This window comes from Mandrillus leucophaeus, unplaced genomic scaffold (genome assembly GCF_000951045.1).
Source record: "Mandrillus leucophaeus isolate KB7577 unplaced genomic scaffold, Mleu.le_1.0 Scaffold62, whole genome shotgun sequence".
In the NCBI taxonomy this organism is placed as follows: domain Eukaryota; kingdom Metazoa; phylum Chordata; class Mammalia; order Primates; family Cercopithecidae; genus Mandrillus; species Mandrillus leucophaeus.
In genome coordinates this window covers 2423546-2436766 of record NW_012106697.1, presented here as the reverse complement: position 1 = coordinate 2436766, position 13221 = coordinate 2423546, and the positions used below count along the sequence as shown (strand labels likewise).

Below are 13221 nucleotides of genomic sequence, written 5' to 3'. Positions count from 1 at the left end.
TCCCAGATATTACATGAAGAGCATGCAAACTACTTGAAATTTGAATCCGGACATGACCGTAAGGAAACTCTTTCATAAAGCACTTTTGTGGCCCAGTTCCCACACGCACACAAAAGTATTAGGTCTTTAAAACTTTTGTAAGTATGTAAGTGAGACTCCCTCCTACTATCTAGGGGAGGAAGGCGAGAAGGGCCAGGTGAGGAGGCCCCCGGGACGCCCGGCCGGGGAGCGGCATCCAGGACCGTAATTGTGCGGCGGGGGACGCGCCGGGCCGAGTGTGCCCGAGCCCGGGCGCGTACACGTGTCCGTGTGTGTGTGTGTGCGGGAGTGTGCGAGGGAGAGGAGGAAAGGAGAGGAGCCTACCATGCGCTTCCCCCGGTGCAGATCGCGGGAGAGCCCAATCACGGGGCGAGCTGGACCTGGCTGTGATCATTTATAATCCTTGACTCCTCTGCTCCGCCACTTGTCAAGATGACAGGTACTTTATTTCTTCTTCTTTATTCAAAAAAAGAGATTCCCCGTTTACTGCCTTTTTCTGTCAAATGGGATTTGCCGGACTGAACCACGTTCGCCGCCCCTCCCTCCTTCCCTCCTCCCGGCCGCGTCGGGTTCGGGAAAGCACCGAGGCTCCCATGCTGTGACCAATCAGTGCCTCTACTATTCTCGCCGTGATTTAGGGGTCATCCGTGAATAACACTTCACGCTGATGAATGGCTCTTGCCGGCTTTCGGCTCTGATGAGGGGTCTGCCCGCCGCTGATTGCAAACACTAATGAACTTACTGCGCCATTTGAAATTCACACGCACCAACAAAGTGCGGGGGTACGTGCGTGGGGGTCTGTCCTTTTCTGCTACGGGTGGCGGCGAGGCGGCCCTGGGGGAGGGGGCGGGTAATTGCTTTGGACTTAAGTGGAAACACTTCTCTGTGTAATCAAACCTCTAACCTTCTTAGAAAACTACTTTTCTTGATCTTCCGTAGGGTGGGCATTTCAGGTCAGCTGAGTCACCCGAGGAGGTGGGAGTGCAAGACACTGCCAGGAAGACGGATTCCGAGGCAGAAGGGTGTAATTAAGGATTTCCACCCCCGGTAGGCGGCCCGTCCTTTGCAGAGCCTCTGAAAATGACCCGCGCCTTCCTTTCCACAGTGTCCTTTCGTCCGAGACCGAAAAGCGCAAATGACCTTTGGACAGGGAAGGGAGGCAGTAAACACTCAGACTTCCTTACCAGCCCCATTCGGCACTGTAGCAGAACAATTGTCTGTCCCCCGGCTTCAAGCACCTAGGCCTCCGCCCAGCATCACCTTGCCAGGGGCGGACCCGGGAGTCCTCCGAAGGCTCCACTCCCCGCTTTTACTACTCTTCCTTCTTCTCCATTCTCCCCTCAGATTAGCAGCCGAACACTGTCCCTGCCTCGATTTTGTTTGCTGTGGGAGGGAAAAAAAAGTTTGCTGCTCCTCCCAAGACACTGCCACTTTCTACCCACCGCAGCGCTGGCTCCCGGCTCCCCGCTCCCCAGCCCCCGCCCCCTATCTGCAGGAAAGTCCTCCCCCGGAGCTTCCGAAACTGCTGGAAGTTCCAGAGTTTTGTAGCTCCGAATGGGCGACCTGAGCAGAACCGCTCTCTGGCTCGGCGGTCCGTGGGATCCTTCAGGCTCCTTTCGGGTCCGGAACGGGGCGGTGGCAGAGGTGGGGCATGCGCGCTTGGGACTGCCGAGTGCGTGCGGCTCCCCCGTGGACGCCCGAGCATCTCCCTGCCTTCCCCTGGGACCCGCAGTCCGCAGGTGGAGGGCTGAGACCCGGCGACCAGGCCTGCCCCGGCCGCCGCCGACCTGTCCTTGGAAGCGTGGCGGAGACTGGTGCGCTCCCAGCCTCCTCGCGCCACCGTCCACTTTCAGCTTCAGAGCGGAGGATTCCGGCGACCTGTACCTGTACTCGGCCGTTAGGAAGTCCACTTGCATTTTTAACTGCCGTGCAGAACCAGAAACAGATCGAGCACTGGGAGAACACGGACGACGCCTCCTAGGAAAGCCTGAACCTTTATGATAGTTTCTCCAAAGTTTGGGCTAGAAGGGAGGAGAATCCCTAAACTCGAACTAGTGTGCCCAGACCCACAGCCCGTGTTCCCGAAGTTGCTAAGTGCCCGAGCGCAGCGCGTTAAGTAGAGAAGTCTTGGTAGTAAGCGAACCCGACCCGGCTCTCGGGGCACTACTGATGGAAAGCAGCACACGCACATCTTTGCGGGAAGAATCTAGAGTCACCCTGGGATAGATCCATCTCCTTCTGCCACTGAATTTCACACTTGAAAAAGATAAGGTCATGGGGGCGAATTAATGATATCCCCCACTCATTCTAACCATTCTCATTATTTTTTTTTTTTAAAAAAACTTGTTAATTATGAAGATATCTCCCAGATATTACATGAAGAGCATGCAAACTACTTGAAATTTGAATCCGGACATGACCGTAAGGAAACTCTTTCATAAAGCACTTTTGTGGCCCAGTTCCCACACGCACACAAAAGTATTAGGTCTTTAAAACTTTTGTAAGTATGTAAGTGAGACTCCCTCCTACTATCTAGGAATACACAATAGAGATGAGACACTGCCCCAATCCTAAAGAGGCCAGAACTGAAGTGCTACATTGTGGTAGTTGGGGGATGCTGCTTTTTTCCAGCTCTTTTTTCCTAGAATCCTCATTACAGCTAACTCTGGTAATAAAGGTAGGAAACAATAGAACTCATAAAACTTAGAAATGGCAATAAATCTTGGCTCCTGTCTCTAGCCCAGTTCCTTCTTACATGAGATTCAAAGTTTTTCAGTATGCAATGCTGAACATTTACACTATGCTTGCAATATAGAAAAAAAAATGCTCTAGAACTCATTAATACGGCCCTGCGCACTCTATGCCAGGCGTCGCTGGTGGACAAAGCGCGCAGGGGTCCTCCTCTACATCTGCCTGCGCCTGTAATCCAGGCAGCTTAAGTGTGTTAAATTTGGGTCTGTCTCTCATACAAAGAAGTTCCATCATTTGAGGCCGTTAGGAAAAGCTGATGTTGTGCAGTGCCAAACTACCACACGCTTCCTCCTTCAAATGAATCCCTGGAAAGCAGAGAGGCAGCTCGCTACGTGACCATCATGCTTTTTGCCTCACTGAGCTGTTGTCAAGAGAGGGCGGGGATGGCGGGCAGCTCACGCCGTGCCCTCCACAGCAATAAAAACTGGAGCGAGAGAAGAAATGCAAGACATCGTTGTCTGTTTTGCAAGCCTCTGGCCCCTCTCAGCAAACTCTGCCCGGCGCAGCTGGTGACTTTGCGGTGTGAACGCAGCCGGTAGTGCTCGGGATAATGGGACGGAGCTGGCGGCGTCGCCCTCCCGTGGGCCCCTCTTGTCACACAGATGCGCAGCTCTCCACAAGGAAAATGTGGCCCAGCTCCCCTGGCCTAGCCCTACTCTTAGGAACGCATGCCTGGGGCCTTTGCAAGCCTCTAAAAAGTCCTTAGGGGGAAAAAATGGGCGGAACCTCCGGATTCATTTTGGGGAAGAGGAGCCAGGCTCTTGCCCCACTACTGAGGCAAGGCCAACAGCACCCTGCCCTGCTGCTCCACCGCCTCCCTGTGGGCCAAGTCTCTGCCAAGTGGCGCTGCCCACCTGAAGGTGACACCTGTCCATTTTAGTCAGCATCACATGCGCCTTCCCTTTCTCCCCTTTGGGGGCTGTCGGTTTTCTCCTCCTGTCCTAAAGAGCCAGCTTGGACCTGAAGGGGCCGGGTAGCAGCTGTTTGTGCCTCTCTCCCGTGCAGACTCGACGGTCTCCGCAGCCACTTCCTCCTTTGACACGCGAGGCTTTCAGGCGTGCAGAAGGGGACCGCCCCGCCGGGTGAGGCAGGTATTAGGCTCTCCAAGGAGGCTTGTGGACATCACTCGAGTTTACCTATTCTTTGGACTTTGTTCCATCTGCTCTAGCAAACCTGAGGCCTGAGCGGCCTGCCTGCTGGGTTCAAACCCAGTGGCTCACCGGCTGCAACCTCTCCCACTCGGGAGACCCTAGGAACGATGAGGAACGGGGTAGAAATGACTAGGGGAGCCAAATATCAGGTACCTAGACCTTCCAGCTCACCCCTCAGAACCAGGAAAGCCAGTCACCCACATATGCCCAAAAGAAGGTTATGTCTCAACTGAGAACAGCAAATAGGTGATGGGCCACTTTAGAACACAGGCTAAAGGCTGGTAGCCACTGAGCAAACCCCAAATTCTAGGCACCTGAGGTGTTTGCCTTACACAAATGGCTTCACAGTGAACAACACTAAAACTTAAATTTTACATGTAAGTCTCTCAAGTAGCCTTAAAGATATTATTGGGTGGGGTTTTCCCCCCACTGACAAAAAATAACTTATCCCTTGGCTGTTAGATTGAGGGAACTATAAAACAAATATTTTAATTCGATCACTGACAAAGTCATAAAATTAAATGACTGTTTGTAGAGGAAAATATGTTTTCATTATGTTAATTAAAGCAAGATAAGCCTCTCTCAATGTGCATGCATTTTGGAGCCACTGAATGGACTGGTGATGAGACGAAGCAACCTTTAATTGGGACCATGCTTCTCCAGTACATTTGCTTGTATTCCATGGCGTAAACCTGGCCTATGCGTGGCTCCAACCTTCGGTGAAAAAGCATTTGCATAGCACCACCCAAGGGCTCCCTTGCTTTGGCTGGAGCCTCATAAAAGACCCCAGGTTTTGCAAAGCATTTTGAACACCAGCATCTTTTAACATGTGGAACTTTCGGTTTTGGTTTAGCTCTGTGAATGTGTTTAAAACTTGCTACATTACTCCACACTGAAAGTTGGAACCTTTATAATTAAGAGTTATCATGGAGTGCCTTTTAAAATCTGTCATATTTTCTATAAACAACTTTTCAGTGAGAAGCGTATATAGTGTACTCAAGGTAGGCATTAGCTGCTGGCAAGGTTTATGATAAAATGGTGACATTACAGGACAATTTTTTAGTAAAACAACACCCTTTAGATATTTTAGGTTCCAGCTTATATGTTAACTTGTAAATATAGGTTAAAAATATAGGCATCAAGTGACTATAATTCAGTATCAGACAAATTGAACATCTTTTTATTTCCCAGAAGTGCCCTACTCTTTCTCCTCCCTTTGGTGACCTCTTAGTCTGGAATGCCCTGCATCTGGAGCCCCTAGAACACAGAGCTTTTAAAGCACCTATCAGTGATACTCTCCTTCCTTGGCAGTGCTTCCACTGTGTTTTCTGCATGTAATAAAGGATGGCACTGTTTTTTGTATAGGTCTTTCCTAATAGCTGAGCACTCTTGGAGTGTAGGGGCTCAACCTTATGCCTCATTGGACACACAAGCCTAGCCCATGGGCTGGCATATAGGAGCTGCTCAATAAATGTTTGTTGAATGAATGAGTGGATACACGAATAAAATATTTTCATTGTCTTTAGCCCTTCTGACTTTCTTTTTTAAATAGGGGTATGTCATAAATAAAATTTACCTCGAAAATGTATTTAAGTACACTTTTTTCTTCTCTACCATCAAGTTTTTAATGGGACATCATTTTAAAATTCTGGTCATTACAACAAACCACTTTTGACCTTGGTTGACTTTCCTCAGAAACATAATTTAAAGTAAAGACAAAAACAATGAGAAAAGGCAAAGAGATCAAATTTTGGTTTTCTCTTTTTCAGTAGGATATGATACTTATCGAAATTTGGAAACAAATTGTAGCAAGCACCTATAACGTGTAGATACTCACGTTTTTATATTAAATATGACATTATTTATAAAACCCTATTGTCTTCTACCTTGCCTTTGGATTTTTAGTGGTAAGAAGTGCAGCGCCTAAGATGACTGCTTTTCATTTCTTCAAGACAAGGGTTCAGCTGGTATTGGGGAAACAATCTCTGTTTGTTCCTGTCTGCTCAGGAGGACTGTTTCTAATTGATCTGGCATGGAATTTAGTTGGAGATGTGTATGTTGCAACTGAAGCGCAGAGCCTGTGTGCTTTGTAAAGTGATAACCATATGGGCCTTATTGGAAACATTTGAGGATTTTCGACATTAACCTGGGTTAAATTGAGCTATAAATTCAACTCAAATGTATATGTCCTGACAAATTCATCATCACTTTGGATAGATTCAATCCATGCTCCCCTCAGATTAATAAAGATGATGACCGCTTATCACAAATGGAAAGATTCGTCGTGATAAAGTACCATAATGTTGTACTTTGCACTGTTTAAATGCAAATTGCCCATATTAAGCAGACATTTTCTACTGTTATCACTTTCAGTAGAATGGAAATGTTTAAAAATGATCTCTGGGTAAAGAAGAGGATATATAGTCAAATCTATTTCCTCTTACACCATTTTCAAGTGCACTTCGCTATCATCATGAAGATTTAATTAAGCAAGCTCAGCTAAGCTAAAAAAGCAAAGAGGCTGAAAGTTACTACTTATAGAAACATATTCAGGACTTATACAAAATAATTTATTTACTATTCTTCATTTAAGGATTGGAGCAACCACTGAAGGTTAAAAATACAACAGAATTCTATAGCTCCTTTCCCCTATTTCTGAATATCAAATTTAGAGCTTACACTTTTGTTACAGATAATAGTACTAAGTTATGGATGTTGATGGTTCTTCTCTTGCAGCTTTAAATTGCCTTGAAAAAGATACAGTTTCTTTAATTAAAAAAGCTGCACAGAACTAATCCCTCTAGCTGAAAAAAGAAAAGTTTTAAGCAATCTCTTTCTGCTCCGAGAGAGAAAGGCAGACAATACCATAACAGATCAGAAACATAAGCTATAGTGTGCAGCCAGGAGCACAGCAGGGAACTGAATACTGCTCCGACTGTGTCATTTTTTAATCCCCCATCCCAGTTTTCCCCGTCTGACCTCATGCTGAGATGAAGTTATCACAGAAGACAGCTTTACTCTCACCAATGAATCCAACCCTGGATCTGTATTATCCTTAGCAGATCAAAACACCGCTTTCATCAAATAGCATTATCTGCATAAAAGGCATGCAATTGCCCGATAATTTCACCCAAACTATGCTATTCATTTAAAGGACAAGAAGAGAAATGTAATTCATTCCCTTTTGGGGGGTGGTAGAGAAGAGTGAGACTTGGGGAGAGGCAGAGGCTGGAAAAGCTAACTTACCCCCTTCATTCATGGGAACTTTTCTGTTTTTAACACAGAATCCCAAGAAGGGGTCCATTTAAAAGTCCCCCTACTCCTGCGCTTTAAGATTAATTGTTGGAGCAATTTGGTGCAGTTTGAGTGACAAAAGTGTAAGTTGTGTAGAAAACTGGCAGTGAGAAATTACAAAGCTTGCTGATATCATTAGCCATGCTTCCATGAACCCCAATAAAAACATCATATCCAGTAAAATTGGAGAAGCATAAGAATTAGCTGGACAACTGGATGAAGTTTAACACAACGCTGTATTGGGTGGGGGGGATCCTGACTGGAGATCTTTTTGTGCATTATGAGAAGTTTGAATCCTTACAGTGGGAAGACGAAAGACATATTCCACAGTTCAAGAGTTGACACTTTGAAAAATATTTAAGAAATCTTAGGAGTCAAGACTAGCGCTTTTTTAAAATTTAGAAAATACTTTAGCCTCTTTCAGAATGCCTTTTTCATCTTATGTTGAAACAGTGTTCTCATTTGCATTGTAGATTGTATAAGCTGTTATAATGGGCTTCTCTTTAATGGATCCTAACTCCTTATTGAATGCCATCCGTTGTTTTGCTCAAGGTACGGTGATAGGTTAGAGCAATCAGCTACAACCATTTGTGTCAAGTAAATGGAATTACTAAGAAGTACTAAAACTCCCACGTGAGTATGGGTGACCTATTAGGTATATGTTAATATCCTTATCATATGTTTTACTCACCATAATTTCAATGATTTTGCTTGAAAATGTAAATCTTCCACTCAGTGTGCTTTCAGAACTCACTATGTAAACTGACCCTGCAAGAAATTCAATTTAATCTCTACCCTTCCATCACCCAGACAACAGCTATCCACAGAAATGTATAGGGCAAAGAATCAGAACTGCTTGAAAAAGAACAACATTAACATGCTTCAAATCAGAGGCAAGGAACACTCCTGGAAATTCATGAGGCAAGTGACGGGGCAAGAATTTTTCCCTTGAAAGAAAGAAACTGGTTCTAGAAGAAAGTAATTGTAGCCCTATTATTCGCTATCATTGCCACTTTAATGACATGTAGGTATGCCCTAAAACATTTCTATGCAATTAATAAACAGGTGTTTTGTTTTGTTTTTTTCCATACCAGCTTCCCAAAACTACAACTTGATACTGAAGTGCCCTGAGACTAAGAGTCTGTGTAGATATATGGTCTGCTCAGTACTAAAGCTCCAACCGATGTTTCCAAAATACAGCTTCACGACATACAAATTATCTGAAATTTAATGTGATTAAGCATTAAACTGTGGTATTTCCTTGAATTTAATGACAGTGCTATTTTCATGTCAAACTTGATTACAAGAACCAGCTTTCAGAGCAAACTGTTTAAAATCCCAAATCATTAACAGATCATTTAGGGTTCAGTCTCACAAAACTTCTTGTCTGTGAACTATCAACTAAAGATATGTAAGCAGAGAGGGGAGTTTCACATTTTGCTTACATATGTGTTGGTGGGGAGAGACTGAATCTACAAGTCACATTTCTGTCTGTTAATGCCAGGAGAGGAAAGATGTTTACATCATCAATACCACTGCCACTCTTAACAACATACTTACGATGAAGTTCATGCTCATAGCCTATTTTCTCAAAGCCTGTCATGGACCATTATACCCATTTGAAATGGACATAGACAGACAACTTCCTTAAGACTTTAGAAATTTAAAATACAATATAAGATTTTGATATTTTATTTCTTCTTTACTTTCAAGTCTATATTCAACTCATAGCTGATTTTTCTAAGAGACTAAACCTGGGTCATCCATAAATCCTGATGTCGGAAGTACATTAGGCCACAGTTGCATTAATTACCTCAGTCTGGAAGCCTAAACAGTCATCTTCATGGGTCATGGAATTCTTTGTTTGCTTAAAGATGACACCAGAAACACCACTACTCTTAGGGTACAAACGTCCCAAGTGAGGCAAAGAAAGATATTTCTAACAACATTCTAGGTAAAGCTATCCGCTGTCCTCTTGCCTAAAATTATGGATCATTTTTGGATTTGTTTTTTGTCTTTTTTTGAGACGGAGTCTCGCCCTGTCACTAGGCTGGAGTGCAGTGGTGTGATCTCGGCTCACTGCAGCGTCTGCCTCCCGGGTTCAAGTGATTCTCCTACCACAGCCTCCAGAGTAGCTGGGACTACAGGCGTACATCACCACACCCAGCTAATTTTTGTATTTTTAGTAGAGATGGGGTTTCACCATGTTGGCCAGGATGGTCTCAATCTCCTGACCTTGTGATCCACCCTCCTCGGCCTCCCAAAGTGCTGGGATTACAGGCGTGAGCCACCACACCTGGCCAAACTTTGGTTCATTTTTGGTGCTTCAGACAGCAAAGCTTGGTTTGCTCTGTGATGTGATGCATTTCTAAGAAAAGAGAGTTGTGCAATAAAGCCATGAAATATTAAAGGAGTCATATTGAAATATAGCAAGCTCCTACGGGCCATATGATCTGATTTTTAGTTTACCTGATGAAGATGTAGCTCTGGCTTTGTTTGCTTTAGTGAAAAACATAAGAAGCCAGGCATTTCTAGAGCAGACTGGGAGAAAGAAGAATCTAGCCTGGGCAGAGAAGCATCCAAATTTCTTTCTGTGTTTACCTAACACTTCTTTCTTAGCCGTATACTCCAAGTCCAGCACTTTTAATCCACAAAATCTATGAAAGACCAGGATTCACCTTCCCCTCTTTCATCCTTGGATAAGATATCTAGGAGGAAAAAAAAGTAGGCCATGAGAAGATTATAAGCTAAGAGTCTATAAAGAGGGAGGAAATTGGCAGTGAGAGAATCTGAGTTAGGGGAAAGAGAAGGGAGAACAAGCTTAAACTGAAGATAAACTAAGACGATACTGGAAGGAAGAGAGGGTGCGTGTGAGATTCCTAGCTTCGAGTCCTGGCTTAATGGAGCTCTGCATTTATCTTTAGTCTCTATTTACACTGATCAGTGAGTACTAGAATCTTGCCTCAAGAGTTTACAGTGTTACTTAGAAACTAGATTTAAATCAGGCCATGGTACAGGCAATATTTATTTTTAAACTTATTAGAAATCAACCTTTACTACATTTTGGAATAATGCTGATAATAAAGAGGTTCTTTATTGAAATTTGAAGATTATCTTGATGACAAATAGGCTGTAACTATCTATGGTAGCCCTGGACCAATAATTTTCTAATTGTTGCCTTTAGACCCCCTGTAATCAGAATCACCTGAGGGTTCTTGAGAAAATATACATTCCTGGGCCCTGTTTCAGCTGTAGGGAATCAGAATCCCCAAGGATAGAACCAGTAAATTAGCATTTTAAACAACTCTTCCAGAACATTCTTACTCAAAGGGAAGTTTGAGAAATATTGCCCTGGGTTAAATATTTTTCATAAAGTAAATATATATTTCAGTTTTAACATTTCCCTATTAAAAAGAAGTTGTTGCAAATAACTGTAGTGGAATTATTTTCAGGATTGACACATTCCCACTTAAGAAAGAAATCAAAATTCACAAAATGAAGAGGGTGAGAGTATCTGCCAGGAGAAATTCCAGCTGAAGATTCAGTGACACTTCAAAATTCAATTTTGGATTATATTTTCTAAGAGTCATAAAATTAATGTTATAAACTGAGATGGCATTTTCTATGTATTTTAATACTTGGAACACTGTATACAAATTTTTGCTGGCTATCTTGTTTAATATTTTATATATGATTCTAGAATTATATAAATTTTGGGATGAACCTTTAAATATGTATTAGTTCTATTTCTTATCAGAAATTAAAGAATGCTGCTTGTGAAGTGGAATAGAAACGAACTCAACGTGTGTAGCCTTTAATAGAAATCCCGAATAAATATATGAAAAAAAATTAAGAGCTTTATTTGGAAGCTAGGCATTTACAGGTCAGCATCCCATGCTATTTCTAGGATGGTTTTCATAAGCGTTGCTTATGCTGAAAGCCCGTACATTTTTAACATAAATTATTGTCACTATCCTGCCATCTTCACTTCCTTCTTTTGCAATTACTTGTCTCTGAAGGATGTGACTTTTAACAAAGTACTATGATTACACTTAAGGATGCGACCCTGTTTTCTCTTATATTGCAGATTTAAAGTCCTTATTATAAGTAGTGGGAAAAGCATAAAAACAAGTCTTTCTTTTTATGTTGTCTTGACTACTGCAATTACCTGGTCTGCATCCTATTTTCCCTCCTCCTCCTGACTCGCCTGGCCTACATGCATGTTTTCTTGCAGACAACGTGCCCACCACATGACACACATTGTCTCATGTGGTCCTCATAACAACTTCAAAAGTCGTTACTATTATTTTCCTCATTTTAAAGATCATACATTGAAAAGTGAGTAGTTTGTCCAATGTAAGTAGAAAAGCCAGGATTAATTAATCTTTTTCCAGAGCCCAAACACTAAGAATGACACATATTTCTAGGAGGAATAGAACCTGCTCTGATCATGTTAGTTACGCACATATAAAATCATACACACACACAGAACTATGAACTAGAGTTTAATGAAAGGGCGATGCCTCTTAAGAACACATATATACCCCAATGTGAATTCCACAAAGAAAATACTTTATTGCTTGAGTCTGCTTTTGAGAAAAGTCATTTTATAATATGAAAAAATTGAACTTGACAAAACTTTAGGTCCTGTTCCACAGCAATTTTGCTCATCTTCCTTTGTTTTCTATGTTGTACAGATTTATAATAAAATTGCTCCTAATATAACACATTTTTTTTTTTGAGACAGATTCTCGCTCTGTCGCCCAGGCTGGAGTGCAGTGGTGTGATCTCAGCTCACTGCAACCTCCACCTCCCAGGTTCAAGGAATTCTCTGCCTCAGCCTCCCGAGTGGCTAGGATTACAGGCACTCACCGCCAGGTCTGGCTAATTTTTTTTTTTTTTTTTTTTTTCAGTAGAGACGTGGTTTCACCATGTTGGCTAGGCTGGTCTTGAACTCCTGACTTTGTGATCCACCCGCCTCATCCTCCCAAAGTGCTGGGATTACAGGCGTGAGCCACCGCGGCTGGCCTATAATGCATTTTATAATTCCTTTATCAATTTCTCTAAATAACATTATATGCAACCCTCAGCACATCTTTTTGAATGATGATTGGAGGCTAGACTTACAGAAGATTTCAGCTCCAGAAAGACGGTTCCCTCCTCCATTATTAATCTATTCAGGATAAAGTAAAATCACTGTATTAAGGACTGAGCACAGTTTGGGTGTGATAAACATTTGTCTGATAAAAAATTTCCAGGAAGGCTGTAGCTGCTCCAATGTTTAGCTTGTAGAAGTTGCTACCCCTCTTTGAATGATCAGGGAAGTTAAACAAGGTGAATTGTGAGTTTGTTGCTATTTGAAATCACAAATCATTGAAAAACTGTCCACTAGAACACCTTAGGGAGTGAATGGCAGATAATAATGGTTTATGTGTGGTTGCAAAACAATAATGAACCTGTCTAATCAATTGTTCTGAATAGCAATAGATCACAGTGGAAGGAAAAATACACATCCTTATTGACCCCTTGTGCATTCTGTTACATTTCATTCTTGTGACTTTTGAATGGTTTCCTTTCATACTTAATCAGGCAGTGACAGATTAACCCTAAAATGGTTACCCATAACTCTTCCTAAAGGCAGAATTTAATATAAATAACTGAAACCAGAGCAGAAAGTAAACCCAGTATCTTTGCCTTTTTATGGATATGATATATTCATGATAAAAACGCTAATATCTAATCTAAAATGAACATAAATCAATGCTAATCATGGGTGAGGTTTTTTTATTTAACAAAAGATTTAGTAAAATAACAAATTCATAATCATAAACTGAAAGAAAAATGAACTATGACCTGAACTCATTTTATCCATTTAGGTTTATCTTCTAACAGATGCATAGTAGTGTGGCCAAACATATTTTGCCATGATCTGCAATGACTGATAAACTATTAAATGATTGATTGTACTGGGCACATTAATTTTACA

The 13221-nt window shown here is 42.5% G+C and overlaps 1 protein-coding gene and 1 pseudogene across 2 annotated transcripts in view; one reads left to right on the top strand and one right to left on the bottom strand.

Annotated features, from left to right (window-relative positions):
* The window catches only part of TENM3 (teneurin transmembrane protein 3), a 718045-nt gene extending 717510 nt beyond the window's left edge, over positions 1 to 535 (bottom strand). The window contains exon 1 of the mRNA XM_012000130.1: positions 364 to 535. The gene's annotated coding sequence lies outside the window, so the exon portion shown is untranslated. The remainder of the gene's footprint in view (positions 1 to 363) is intronic.
* On the top strand, positions 175 to 2849 carry LOC105553938 (annotated as a pseudogene). Its single transcript, XR_001008241.1, has 4 exons — positions 175 to 196; positions 385 to 478; positions 678 to 821; positions 979 to 2849. The product of XR_001008241.1 is annotated as an uncharacterized LOC105553938 (transcript).
* The last annotated feature ends 10372 nt before the right edge of the window (positions 2850 to 13221 follow it).